Genomic DNA, 12,541 nt, shown 5'->3' with positions numbered 1-12,541 from the left:
ACCGTTACCGTAACCTGATCCCGGAGGCGGACAAAACGAAAGATGTGCTGAAGCAGTTCCCTTCAGTAAAATGAATCAGGAAGTATTCATGGTGACAGGTTTACCCGCACCTTCATCGCTCACCTTCGTCACAACGGGGAGGGGGGGCACACGGGGGGGAGGGGGGGGGGTGTCTCAGAACGTTCGTTCCCTCCATGAAGTGGGAATGTATGCAAGTCAATTAAAAAAAAAACTGACTCTCCTTCCCACTTGATTCATTGGATCAGTAAACTAGTAAATTGTAACATACGGTGTGATGTTCATTCAATAAATCCAATTGGAGTCATTCAGACTGTAAAGCAGGGTGGGCTCTAGGGCGGGAGGGAGGGGGGGGGGGGCTGCTGTGATTGACAGCGCCTCCGTCACCGCCACGTTGTCTACATTAACCTCATCCCTTCATCCTGGTGTGATGCGTCCGCCTGAAGAAAAGAAAAGTTGATGATTTTATGGAATCTAAATCATTATCAGCATCATTTGCTTTTTTTTTTCTTTGCTTTTTTTTGTTTTACTGCAAACTGAACGACTCATGGCTGCATTAAAAGTCTCTGCGCATGGACACGTGTTTTGCCACACACACTTCATACATGACAACCTCCACACTGATCACCTCGCATGGATTAAACACCGGAGATGAGCGTAAACACGGGGCCGCCGTTTTTTTTTTGCTAAACTTGAAAAGGAGCTGCGAGCGAGGAGCAGAGTGTGGCTAAATAATAGATGAGGAAAGGCTCCTTGCTTCTCCAAGTGGAGTAAAGGCGGATGCTTCACATTCCAGGGAACCGTGATTCAGAAACGCGATGTTAGAGGCGTCGGGAGGAAAATATCTCAGATTAAAGCTGTTTTTCTTCCCTGCTGTGGAGCGCCGTGCTTTTTTTCTTCTTCTCCCAAACACCTCCTCAAAGGGGATGTATAGACGGCCGTGACGTCATCAGGAAGCACTGGGACGCCAGTCAGTCAAGTGCACGCACCCCAGGAAACTCTGAAAGTCTGAAAACGACAAAAAAGAAATGCATTATTGAACATGGATGCACAGCAATCACCATGAATGTAAAAGGTAAAATAACATGAAAAGAAAATGTCCCCCAAAAAGCATTTAATCAGCCATCAGTCCATTGATCATCTGCCCGTGTGACTTGTGTTGGTTCTCTCTCCACAGGAGAAGTGGTGTGATGAAAGAGCTCCAGCTGCTGCACACAACACATCGGTTTGAGACCCTGCTATTTTTCGCCTGCCGAGCAAAGAAGGTGAAGAAGAAAAGTTGCTCCTCTTTTCTCGTCTTTTTCAGATTCACATTACAGCGAGAAAGCCTCGCAGCGGCAGAGAGAGCCTTTCGGGGGCGATGACGCAGCCTCATGCTCACTGTGTGTGTGTGTGTGTGTGTGTGTCGATACAGAGATACAGAGGTCAGGAAGGTCACTGGAGACCCGTGTGAGCGTGGGTGGGATCCACCCTTTTTTGTGCCTTTTGTGTGCTTGCACTGTGACATGATCGTACAAACGCTTACTTTGCCAACAACTTAAACAACATTATTCCGATACTGGAAACACGAAACGAGAACAAACGTGTTGTACACGAGAGTTAGTCATCGATGGGGGGGGGAACACGTCCGATGCTCCTCTGCATCATCCTGTGTGCTCATCTTTTGTGCGACTCCCTTCCTGCTCGATTCCAAACAAGTTACGTATTCCATGCGTATGCGAGGTGACATCACGGTGACATCACGGTGACATCACGGTGACATCACGGTGACCTGTAACTTTTCCGTTGGCCTGTTTTCATTTCACAAGCTTTCATTGAGTGTTTGGGGTGAAATAAAACTAATCCATTTGCTCCCCTTTAAACACCTAGAACTATTTACTGCCATTTTCCCAAGATGCACCGGGGAACGTTTAATAAACTAAATTAACCTTACTTAATTGAAAACGAATGGAGAAACGTAATTGGGCGTGGAACACGTCGACCCTCCAGCGCGCTACGTGGCGCAGGTTTCTGCGAGATATATGAAGCAACTTGGAATCCGGAGTTTAGTTAATCACACAACGTTCGTCTGGTGGAAGAGGCACCTTTCATCAGAGCGGTGAAAGAGCAGAGCGAGCAAAACTCCCCCCCCCCCCCATTCAGATTCTCCCAAGATGCAGCACGCGATCCATCATTAAAAACAATGGGCCCCACGAAAAAAAAAAGGTGCATTCCTTCATGGTGCCGGAGGAGTAATGCAACGGCGGAAATATGATTGTCTCATCAGAATTCCCGTTGAATACCGGATTGTGAAAAGAAGGGGCGCATTAATCAAGGAGCGGAGCCCGAACGAGGCCCCCCCCCCACCCCCCCCACCTGCTCGCCTCCCCCCACTCACCTCCACCCGCTCACCTCCCCCCGCTCGCAGCCCTTCCAGCCACAATATGAGGGTGGAAGTTTTAAAGGGTGTGACATTTGTTAACTCTAAAAATTCAGACTGACCAGTTAAACAGCATTAAAAAAAAAAGATTTTGAAATGTCAAATTCATAATTAAGGCTCTCGGGCTCATGTTCCTCACAGTGAGCCTGATGTCTCATGAATACTTTGTATCAATGTACACAATTCGGTGGTTTGTGTTCATTTATTCAACATTTTCATTACACTGAAATCGGCTCGCGACAAAACGTTTTTTAGTCCAATTAAAAAGAAAAAAGAGCTTTACTTTCAAAAGCAGAATTTTGAGAGGAACCTGATGGCCCCTTGGTGCTGAAATGATCGATACGGACGCATTGATATGTGTGAGAGATATGCCAGTTGCGGCTGCAATTTGTTTCGGAGGCTGCTCAGAAATTCTCAAGACGTATTTTGACCTCGCAACAAGGAGGACAACCAGGAACCGTCGGACTTCCACCAGATCCAGAAACCACCGGATCCAGAACCACCGCCAAAGATCGGAATCACAAGGAAGCGGAGAGCAGACTGAAGGATGACTGACGGATGCTCGTAGAAATATAATCATTTCTCTGAGACGTCTTTCCCCTACCTCGGATTAAACGACCCGGGGGGGGGGGTCTCCATTCACACGCAGGTCACAGCGTTAATCAGAGTGCTCATCTTGTAGAGGCCAGAGGGGGCGGCGGCCTCTTAATTGGCGGCAAACCCCGGCGCGGCACGCCGGGACTCGCAATAAAACGCGTGGGATTCGATCAGCCAGGAGGACACCTTGTTGTTTTTTTTTGCCTTGAGAGCCCTTCTATCAGATTATCGTTCCCCCCCCCCCCCCTCCTCCCCCCTCTGTCCTCCGGCGGCACCCCGGGGTGCTTGTTAACACCCGCTGATTTAACCACAGCGAGACGACCGAATCACGGCAGGAGGCAGCTGGGGCGCTGCTCGTCATTTCTGCAGACATTCGGCTATTTGTTGCGCTTTCTCTCTGCTTTTGGGGGGGGGGGGGGGGGGGGATTTATCACGGAGATACCGGCGCGCTTGCTACGCCTCTCCATTTGGTGGCGGGCGAGTGACGAAAAGAAGTGAGAATTTTTCTCCTTCTGGTTGCAAAACAAACAAAACAAAATGGCGCAGGAGCAAAAGTGCGCAAAGTGCGGCTCGCCGGCGAGGCCTCGGATCCCGGGCTCCCGCCCTGCCAGCGGAGGCATCTTTTTGTTGCCGGGGCGACGCATCCGCGGCTGTCACTCACTGACTTGTTGCCCCGGGGATCTTGAAAACACGCCAGTAGCAGGGAACACGCGTGCCTTGAGTCTTAAAAGTCGGCTTAAAAATCGGCTCGATTAAAGCAAATGATTCCTTTGATACAGGTGTTGCTTTCAAAAGTTACCACATGGAATGTAAAAAATAAATAATAATAAATTGGTCCTTTTAATTGAGGAGCTTGGCCGTCGTTTAAAGGTTGCGCCCCGTCTCCTCCCTCGAGGGACCGAGCAGAGCAGAGTGCAAACACGCCTCCGCTCAGAGGAATGTGTGTGTGTCTCCGGAGGATCTCCACCTGAGCTCTCACACACACACACACACACACAAACACACACACACACACTGTGTATGTATATCAGGACCCAGCGGAACCGGTGTTAGGGATGTAATTTAATCGTCCTGTTAGAGGACCGGGCCGCTGTGCCACCAGGAGATCCATCATGTCCCGCAGGCTCTGGTTGATCAAGTCAAATCCCTCCCGCGTTGTCTGCCCTCTTTGTAGTGTCACGATACCCCCCCGGAAGGACGGAGGAAATCTCTAGAAAAAACTGTTTCAAACAGCCGGAGAAACAGGGGGGGAGATTTTCCTCTCACCTCCTTCGGGATCGTTTGATAAGAAAAGAAAAAGTTCAGCGCGCCGAAGTAAACAGATGTTGCTTTCTGACTGGAATGTCTTAATTTATCCCACGAATGGAAGGTGGAATTGTTTCTGTTTCCACTGCACTGCAGTCAGCGAGAGATAACAGGTCTATTTTAAGAAGACACGGTCTGAAAATGTGTCACAGCGGGATAAAGTTCTCTCTTGTTTCCAAGACCATCTATTCTACGTTTATTGTATTTTATACCAGGCAAGTTTGGACACGTTTTCTCATTCGATGTGCTTAATATCTTTGACTGGTGCTGTATATTTTATATTAGTAGCTGTTTGAAGACAATTTTGAAATGTCAGTCAACCATAAAGACAATAAAGAATGCACCAAGTGTAATTCTGAGCTTTAACAGGATCAGTGAATACGAGCACAGAAATAAGCAGGCAGATATTTGTCACATTGAGTCGCCGTACCAATGCATCTCTGTGTGGATTTACTGCTTTACGTTATGCCATCATTTGGCTTTTGGACTATTGGTGAAACAATGAAGGAGCCGAAAGCTGTAATTTGTCTTTTTTACCCCCCCCCCCCTACATTACAGCGTCCCCCGAGGAGCCAAACACAAAGAAGAAGAGAAAACTTAATAATGAAAAATGTCTTAGTGCATTTTTCCACTTCAATGCAAATGCACGGAATCATTTTGCCCGCTTTGACCGACGCAAACGTCATTACGCAGTGTGGACTTGACTGATGTTCCAGCCCTCTCCAACACCCCCCCTCCCCCCCTCACCCCGCAGGTCGCGACCCCCAGCGGGGTGAGAGGGGGGAAGCGTAGAGCCGTGACGAGTTCTGCAAAATTTTGGCGTCGCCATTTGAAGTGGGATCTACATTTTGAACATGAACCCGAGGCCCAAACTTATTCAAATGTGCTGCGTGCAGCTTTTTCCTTTCAGGCCGAGACAAACAAGTCGCTCCCGCTGATTAGCACGACTTCTGCCAGAGAGCCGAGGATCCAATTAGGGACGTTTTTTCCCGAGCGCTTGATTAAATGGAATGACGACCTGCATCCTCTCGATCCTCTCTTGACATCATGCATGGCGTCATTAAATGCGCACAGATGTCAGAATCTCTGTATCAGCTGGCTCAGTTTTATGGTTTATACACAAAAGAACATAATTATCTCCTGTTTAATGAAACTCAAGTTTGCTGCTCATTCGTTTGTATTTTGCATTGTTTAAAAGCTTCAATGGATATTATTTTTAATTTATGCGCGTTGCATATTTAGTAGAAATTGTAGTCATATTGACAATAATCTGCACTGAATAACAATACAGTACAATGTGGAGTTTTTGACCAATCGTGGCACCATGGAGCTTGATTTTGAGATAAAATTGAGAGTTTTTGTAACTCACATATATATATATATATATATATATATATATATACACACACACGTTCCTGTTGTGGCAGTACATGCTCCAGAAAGCTGGCTGGAAACGGAAGGAGGTGCATGTGATGTGTTGTGCAATGCAGATTGAAAACATACCTGCTGCCCTAAACCGTTATTTATATTTCTCCCCATTTCATCAGCTTTGTGAAAGTGATACGTACCTTTTTGCTTCAGTGGCATTACATCACATTCTGCCATTTAAAAGCAACCTACATAATGCGTATTTATAGATTTCTTTTCTTTCTTCCCTTTGACGTGCAGCTGGAGTCGGAGGAAAAGTCTTCCCGAAATGTGGCTAAAGAGCGTCGCTAACATCGCAGGGAGGAGAGCTGCTTTGTTCCTGATTGGGTGAAGATGAGAGAGAAGCTTAAGCTACATTCACTGATGGTAATTTCACAGTCTGGGGATTTCTGAGAGCTTGTTCTATTACCTCCGAGCACGTTGGACATGTTCAAGATCCATTGGCCAGCAGCTGCTGGCTTTAAATTCCTTTTAACCTTTATCTGCCCGGGTAGAACACTTACAGCGCATCATCATAGATGCGGTTCCCCCGGCAACAGCCCGGCCCGCTCCCCCCCCACCCCCCCACCCCGGGATGTGCTCAGCTGAGCCAAAGTCTCCTTCTGCTCAGCGATGAGCGGCTCCATCTGAGCAAATGGGGGGCTCAAGATGCTCGGATTAGACATTTGTTCTCCAGATACCGACTCTAATACCTCCACTCGGGGGGGCGGGGGGGGGGGGGGGGGGGGGGTGTCAGTTGGTTCCGGTCCAACACCAATAACTGTCTGACGCATTGTGGGTCCACGGATGTCACTGTAGCCTTTGCTTTTATTTTATTTAAGGTGCATGGAATTCTCTTGAGGAAGCCGGTAAGCCCGAAACCTACTGTGTAGACAACGGATACTCGTCTGTAGACACTAGAGACTACTGGTCAATATGTAGAAGAGTAACTAATGATCAATACTCAACGATAACAATAAAATACCAGCCAGAAAACCAATCAAACGCTGGTTTGATGTGATGAAAATCAAAGTGGGAAAATTAACAGTTGTTTTTGCTTTTAATTGGCTTTCCGTAGCAAGGTGTTGTGTGCAGATTGTGGAGCACAAATCGCTGATCAATGAACGGATACCACGTCCCGACAGGAGGGAGCAACCCGGGCAGCAAACCCTTGTTGCTGACAGCCTGTTTGATTGTTGTCACGGAAACAAGACGCATATTTTATTGAGGTGAACACAGTGATGGAACCCTGCTGAAACCCCACTGAAAACATCTCAATGTCTGAACATCCTTCTCCGTCTGTGTTGCACACGAGGGGCCGATGGCCTGATTTCATCCATTTAGAGGGTTAAAAGCTGCCGGCTCGCTCGCTGTTAAAAATGCATGGAGGTGTAATGGCACGGCTGTAAAGCGCTTGGGACCCCGAGGGTGGGTGGGTTCCGTTACGTGCACAACATCCGGGGTCCTTCCGAGGCGCTGTTTTCTCTTGGCGTGGCTGACGAGCGGATACGACCCGAGGGGAAGGTGCGACAGGAACCGCTCCGTTTCTCAAAGCTTAACTTTGTAAACTGACTTGAAATGATGAATTCTTTGAGGCTAAAAACATTTGTGTAACCCCTAGAATTCTTTTGAGACACACATATTATGAGGCTTCTGTGCAGTTGGGTTTCCAGAACAGAAGTCTAAACATTGGATTAAGAACTGCAGTCTTGAACGAAAAATGAAGCCTAGTTCTTAAAAAAACGTCAGAGCAGCGACAGCAGAACTGTGTCTTCTAGGAAAGCGTCCATGCATTCGTCTCTTTTACTGATGCATCGTGCATCCGTGACGGAGGACATTCGCTCGTACGCCACATTTAGATCAAGTGCCAAAATTTGCCAGATCGCCGAGCGCCCGTGCAGCCGGACGCGTTCTTTGGATGAGTCCTTCTAGTCGCTTCCTCCTGGGGACGCGGGGATCGCCGTGTGGAAAGTTATTTTCTGCACCGAGAGTCAAGTCCACAGTGGCACTGAGGACCCAATTAGGAAAAACTACTGAGATTGAATGAAGTATCTAAAGCCAACGAGTCGTCGTCTGTTTTCTCACCAACGTTCCTCCCTGCGCACTGCGCTCGGTTCCCTCAGCACAAAGGCTGGGATTCTCGTGTCGTTGAGCGCGTGCGGCTCCTTGAACCCGCGCACGCCGCCCCGTTTCGAGCAGGTAGCTGCAGACGGAGGACGCCGCGCCCCCTCCCACATCAGCAGAGCGCCGAACGCGGTCGGGAAAAAAAAGACAGAAGTTACAGGAGCTAACAGGTTGTAGCACATGTGGCGGGCCGGTGACGCGCTGAGGAGGCCCTGCACACTGACCCCCCCCATGCAGGGCCCTGCACACTGACCCCCCCATGCAGGGCCCTGCACACTGACCCCCCTCATGCAGGGCCCTGCACACTGACCCCCCCCATGCAGGGCCCTGCACACTGAGCCCCCCTAATGCAGGGCCCTGCACACTGACCCCCCTCATGCAGGGCCCTGCACACTGACCCCCCTCATGCAGGGCCCTGCACACTGACCCCCCTTATGCAGGGCCCTGCACACTGACCCCCCCATGCAGGGCCCTGCACACTGACCCCCCTCATGCAGGGCCCTGCACACTGACCCCCCCCATGCAGGGCCCTGCACACTGACCCCCCTCATGCAGGGCCCTGCACACTGACCACCGCTCTCAGCGGTGCCAGGCAGATGGAGGGAGGAGCGGGGCTAATGCCTGGCGAAGGCATGGGGGGTCAGTGTGCAGGGCCCTGCACACTGACCCCCCTCATGCAGGGCCCTGCACACTGACCCCCCATGCCTTCGCCAGGCATTAGCCCCGCTCCTCCCTCCATCTGCCTGGCACCGCTGAGAGCATCACGCTGAGCGGGGGGGGGCAATGGATCTTGGTCGATGGTGCTCACGCTGTACACCAGAAAACAACACGCTGTTGATTTGACAACAAAACCATTTTTTTAAAAAGGATTTTCAGTGTAATTAATGTGGCACATTGTGAATGTAAAATGGAGGTGGTCAGAGACTAAAGCAGTTGGGAGCAAACAAAGACCCTTTGGGAGAAACCTGCTGTTTGCAGCTCTTTGCTTTGTTGGACAGAAAGCGATTTGATGAGGAGGCCCCACGTGTCGGACCCGGCTAAACCCTGGAGACCTGCGTGGCCCCTCTCTCTCTCGACTGATTACTCTCTTTGTTTAGAGCTTATCATTTCAGTTTTGGAACTCATTTTAATTATGAGCTGCACAATACCGGACATCACTCAGTGTGCACGTTGGTGAACCATCACAACGTCCTTTATTACTCGTCGCGTTCACTGAGGCTTCTGCTCGCTGCCCTCGCGGCACACTCGTATCTCATCTATTCTTCTGCTCATGTTTCTCTGTATTTGGACCCTTCTACCATTATTTTTAAGAGAGAGGAGTGTTGTTATCTGTTTCATTTCTATTTCTCATTGTAACACCCCGCAGGATCAATATCTAATTCTGCCTCCTTCCACCTGAAGAGCGATTCTTTAACACAGCTCCCTCCATACCTCTGATTTGGTACTTTGAGTACCATTTGCCGCTTATGTCCCACCACGCCCCTTAATTCATTACTCTTAACTCTGTACAGCTCAGAAAAATGCCTGGGGTTGTGTAAACTGTGGTGATGGATGCGCTCCGTTTGAGTGAAACTTTGTAAAAAAAATAAATAAATAAAAAGTTTCAAATATGCGTCAAATTCTCCCCGAACTACTTTATTTCCTCGTTCGTTTGCTCCAAACAAAACGAGGTAAACACCCGCGATGCTTTGTTTACCGAAGTGAACCCGGCGTTTACTGCTTACTGGGATGTAACGCAATCCAAAGAGCCTGAGCAGGAACAGATTTATCGAGCTTCATATTGTGTCTAGTCCCTACTTGCACAGACTTCCTTTTTAAATGTGGTTATTGTGCTTCTGGTACAACATCGAGTTTTAAGAAGACTTCCTTTCGGTGTATTAATCTCTGTTTCTCATTCTCGGGGGTCCCTTTGAAAGGAGGAATACAACAGTTCTCTGAATGCAATGTTAAGGGTTAAAACAGCAAATCACTCAAAACGGATCATTTCTCTTAATTATTTGATAGACAGTTAATATTGTGGTTGAGAGGCTGCTGGTCATTAGGTGGTCTTACGAAAGCTGATCCCCTTTTTCTCCCGTGAAAAAAAATGACTTATTCATGAATTCATGTTCTTTTTGCAGGGTCATATCACATGAAGCTGGTGGGATGTTTGGTGATACCATTAGTTGTCCACTTTTTTTTTTTTCTTCTTATTTCATAGTGGTTTAAAAGTGCAGGCGGGACTCAGGGGAGGCTTCTAAAGTGCTGTGGAGAGGCTTCGTTTCTACCACTGAACATCCTGCAAGTCTGACAGCATCCAGCTAGCACAGGGTTTTCTTTTTTTTTTTTCAAACCTTTTGAATCATCTCTCGAGTAGATGGAGGAGCTACAACAGGGTGAAAAGTCAGGACTCAATCACTTCATATTCATATCGCAGGGTTTAATGTTACATCTGTATTCCAGAAGGTTATCTCGCGTAATGTCGCGTTCGGTATTCTCTGAATGGAAAAATTAGAATGTTCCAATAGCGAAAGTACATACCATAATACTCCATAATGTAAGTTGAATTTCTAATTCATGTCATCGTACGTAGAATGACCAACGTGTCACACGCGTGGTAGATCTTCCTTTATTTGTGCCACAATGGGGGAATTCACAGCATCGCTGCGGCAAAGTGGACAGAGACAAACAACAATAAGAATAGTGTGGTATCAAATAGCATCAAAAACACATAAACCAAGGCTCGACAATAACATGACCTGCTTTGTTATTAACAGACTAGATGTGGTGATGAAGCCCTGTTAGAAAACTAAAAGAGTCACACGTCTCCTGAGACAAGTCCACCTTTCTTCGCGAGGGGTCACCTGACCTCTGACAGGGCGGCACAGCGTTGGGTTCGGGTGAAGATGAGGAGGGTGGACGAAAGGCTTCAGTTTGTCTTTCATCATCTGGCTTTGACGACAAAAAGTTTTTCTTCGTGAAAAGTTGTTGCGCCTGGAGAAAACCCACACAGATGTGCAGAGCCGGAGCATTTCGGGCCCTGCAGGCATCAGGGCTGGTGGATGTGCATCCACATCCCTCGGCTTTGATGAATAAAAGATGAAAACTGAGTTTATACGGCTTTTTCTATTTGACTTGAAATATTTATACCTTTTTTTCTCCCTATTGTAAAGACAAGCAGGTACCACAAGAGAGCCGGGTCAAGGACACGCGGGACTATCGTTTCCCGGTTTCTTCTTCATTTCTCCTCCGCTGCCCCCCCCCTTCCGTTCCTCTGTGTCTCTATGCGGGGGCATAATTAATCAACCCGGACTGATGTTTAAACAGGCTGATAGAAAGGCCTCCAATTCACCACTTTAACACGAGCAGAAGAAAGCATTACGGGATTATGGGAGGTCCGAGTTCAGGTCACGGCTCCAGAGGGGGGGGGGATATTTTTCATCCATTTAATGCATTTTCAGAAATGGGACATCCAATCCATAAGGATTTAACATGTTGTCACAAACTAAGAGGTCTATGATCGATTGGCAGGTGAATTTGCTCCATTGATTGTGAGACACTGTTTTTTTGTCAGTGTTTTTTCATTCACTTGGAGGTGGATTTTGTGCATTTTATTGTAAAACAACCATTTACCCTGATTTCAATAATCAAGATTGGCCCAGTAGATAGAAAAGCCTTTGTCTACTGATGCATGATGTCCATTCACGTGGCAGAAGAACACGTAATCAGCTATGTTCTTAAACAAAGGCCGGCTCGGCTGTTGATGACGCTGCCAGTGAAGCGGTTCCTCTCAGCGGATCACCTGAGACGGAGACTGAGGCTCCTCAGACAGCCGCACCATCTGCTGCAGCCATCACGGCGATCTGGAGGCCGATTAAGGCGCCGAGGCGGCGATGGCGAAGGAAATGGGTTTTCTTGAAAATGAAAAAATAAAAAAAAAGGCCGCCCAACGAGTCCGGCGGAGCCACAGCGGGAATTTTCAAGGAAGTTGAGCTTCACTTCTGGGATGTGGAGGGAGGGAGAGAAGGAATGCGTCCTGACTAACGAGCGTCTGCCGTCATTTTTAAAGAAATGATCAAATTATCTGGAAAAGTTGCGAGTCATCACGTTGATCCGTTTGTATGTTGATGGCAGCAACAAAGGAATTCTTTGCTCTGACAGCAAACTGCGTGTTTTTTACAAATTAAAACACAAATGTTCTAATAGAGTAGTCCATGAAAAGAATGCTCAAATTCATTCGTTTTTCTAGCCACACCACATCCTTGAAACTGATAAGCCAGACATTTCCTGTCAGTTATTCACTATTTGATTGATAATTCATACACTTATTTTATTTAAGGAAAATTGAGTCTGAGTCTATACATGCCACCTTTGCTGATCACGTCAAAATCTGCTGCCGCCGTGGTGCCGCCGTGGTGCCGCCGAGCCTTCAGAGGACCACTGGCAGCAGGGAGAGTGCTCAGCGCCCACTCTCTGCTGCCAGTGATGAACGGAAGGTGCCACTTACCTGCTCCTATCTGACCGGCCGGCTGTCGGCCTCGAGAGCACTTTGTCTTCTCTGAACTGTCAAACTGGAAGAAGAAGAAGAAGAAAGAAAGAAAGAAAGAAAGAAAGAAAGAAAGAAAGAAAGAAAGACAGCATCTCTCCCGAGGCAGCTGTAAGGACTGCAGCAGTGACTGATGGACGGATGGC

This window comes from Pungitius pungitius, chromosome 16 (genome assembly GCF_949316345.1).
Source record: "Pungitius pungitius chromosome 16, fPunPun2.1, whole genome shotgun sequence".
Taxonomy (NCBI): Eukaryota; Metazoa; Chordata; class Actinopteri; order Perciformes; family Gasterosteidae; genus Pungitius; species Pungitius pungitius.
This window is presented reverse-complemented; position numbering follows the sequence as displayed.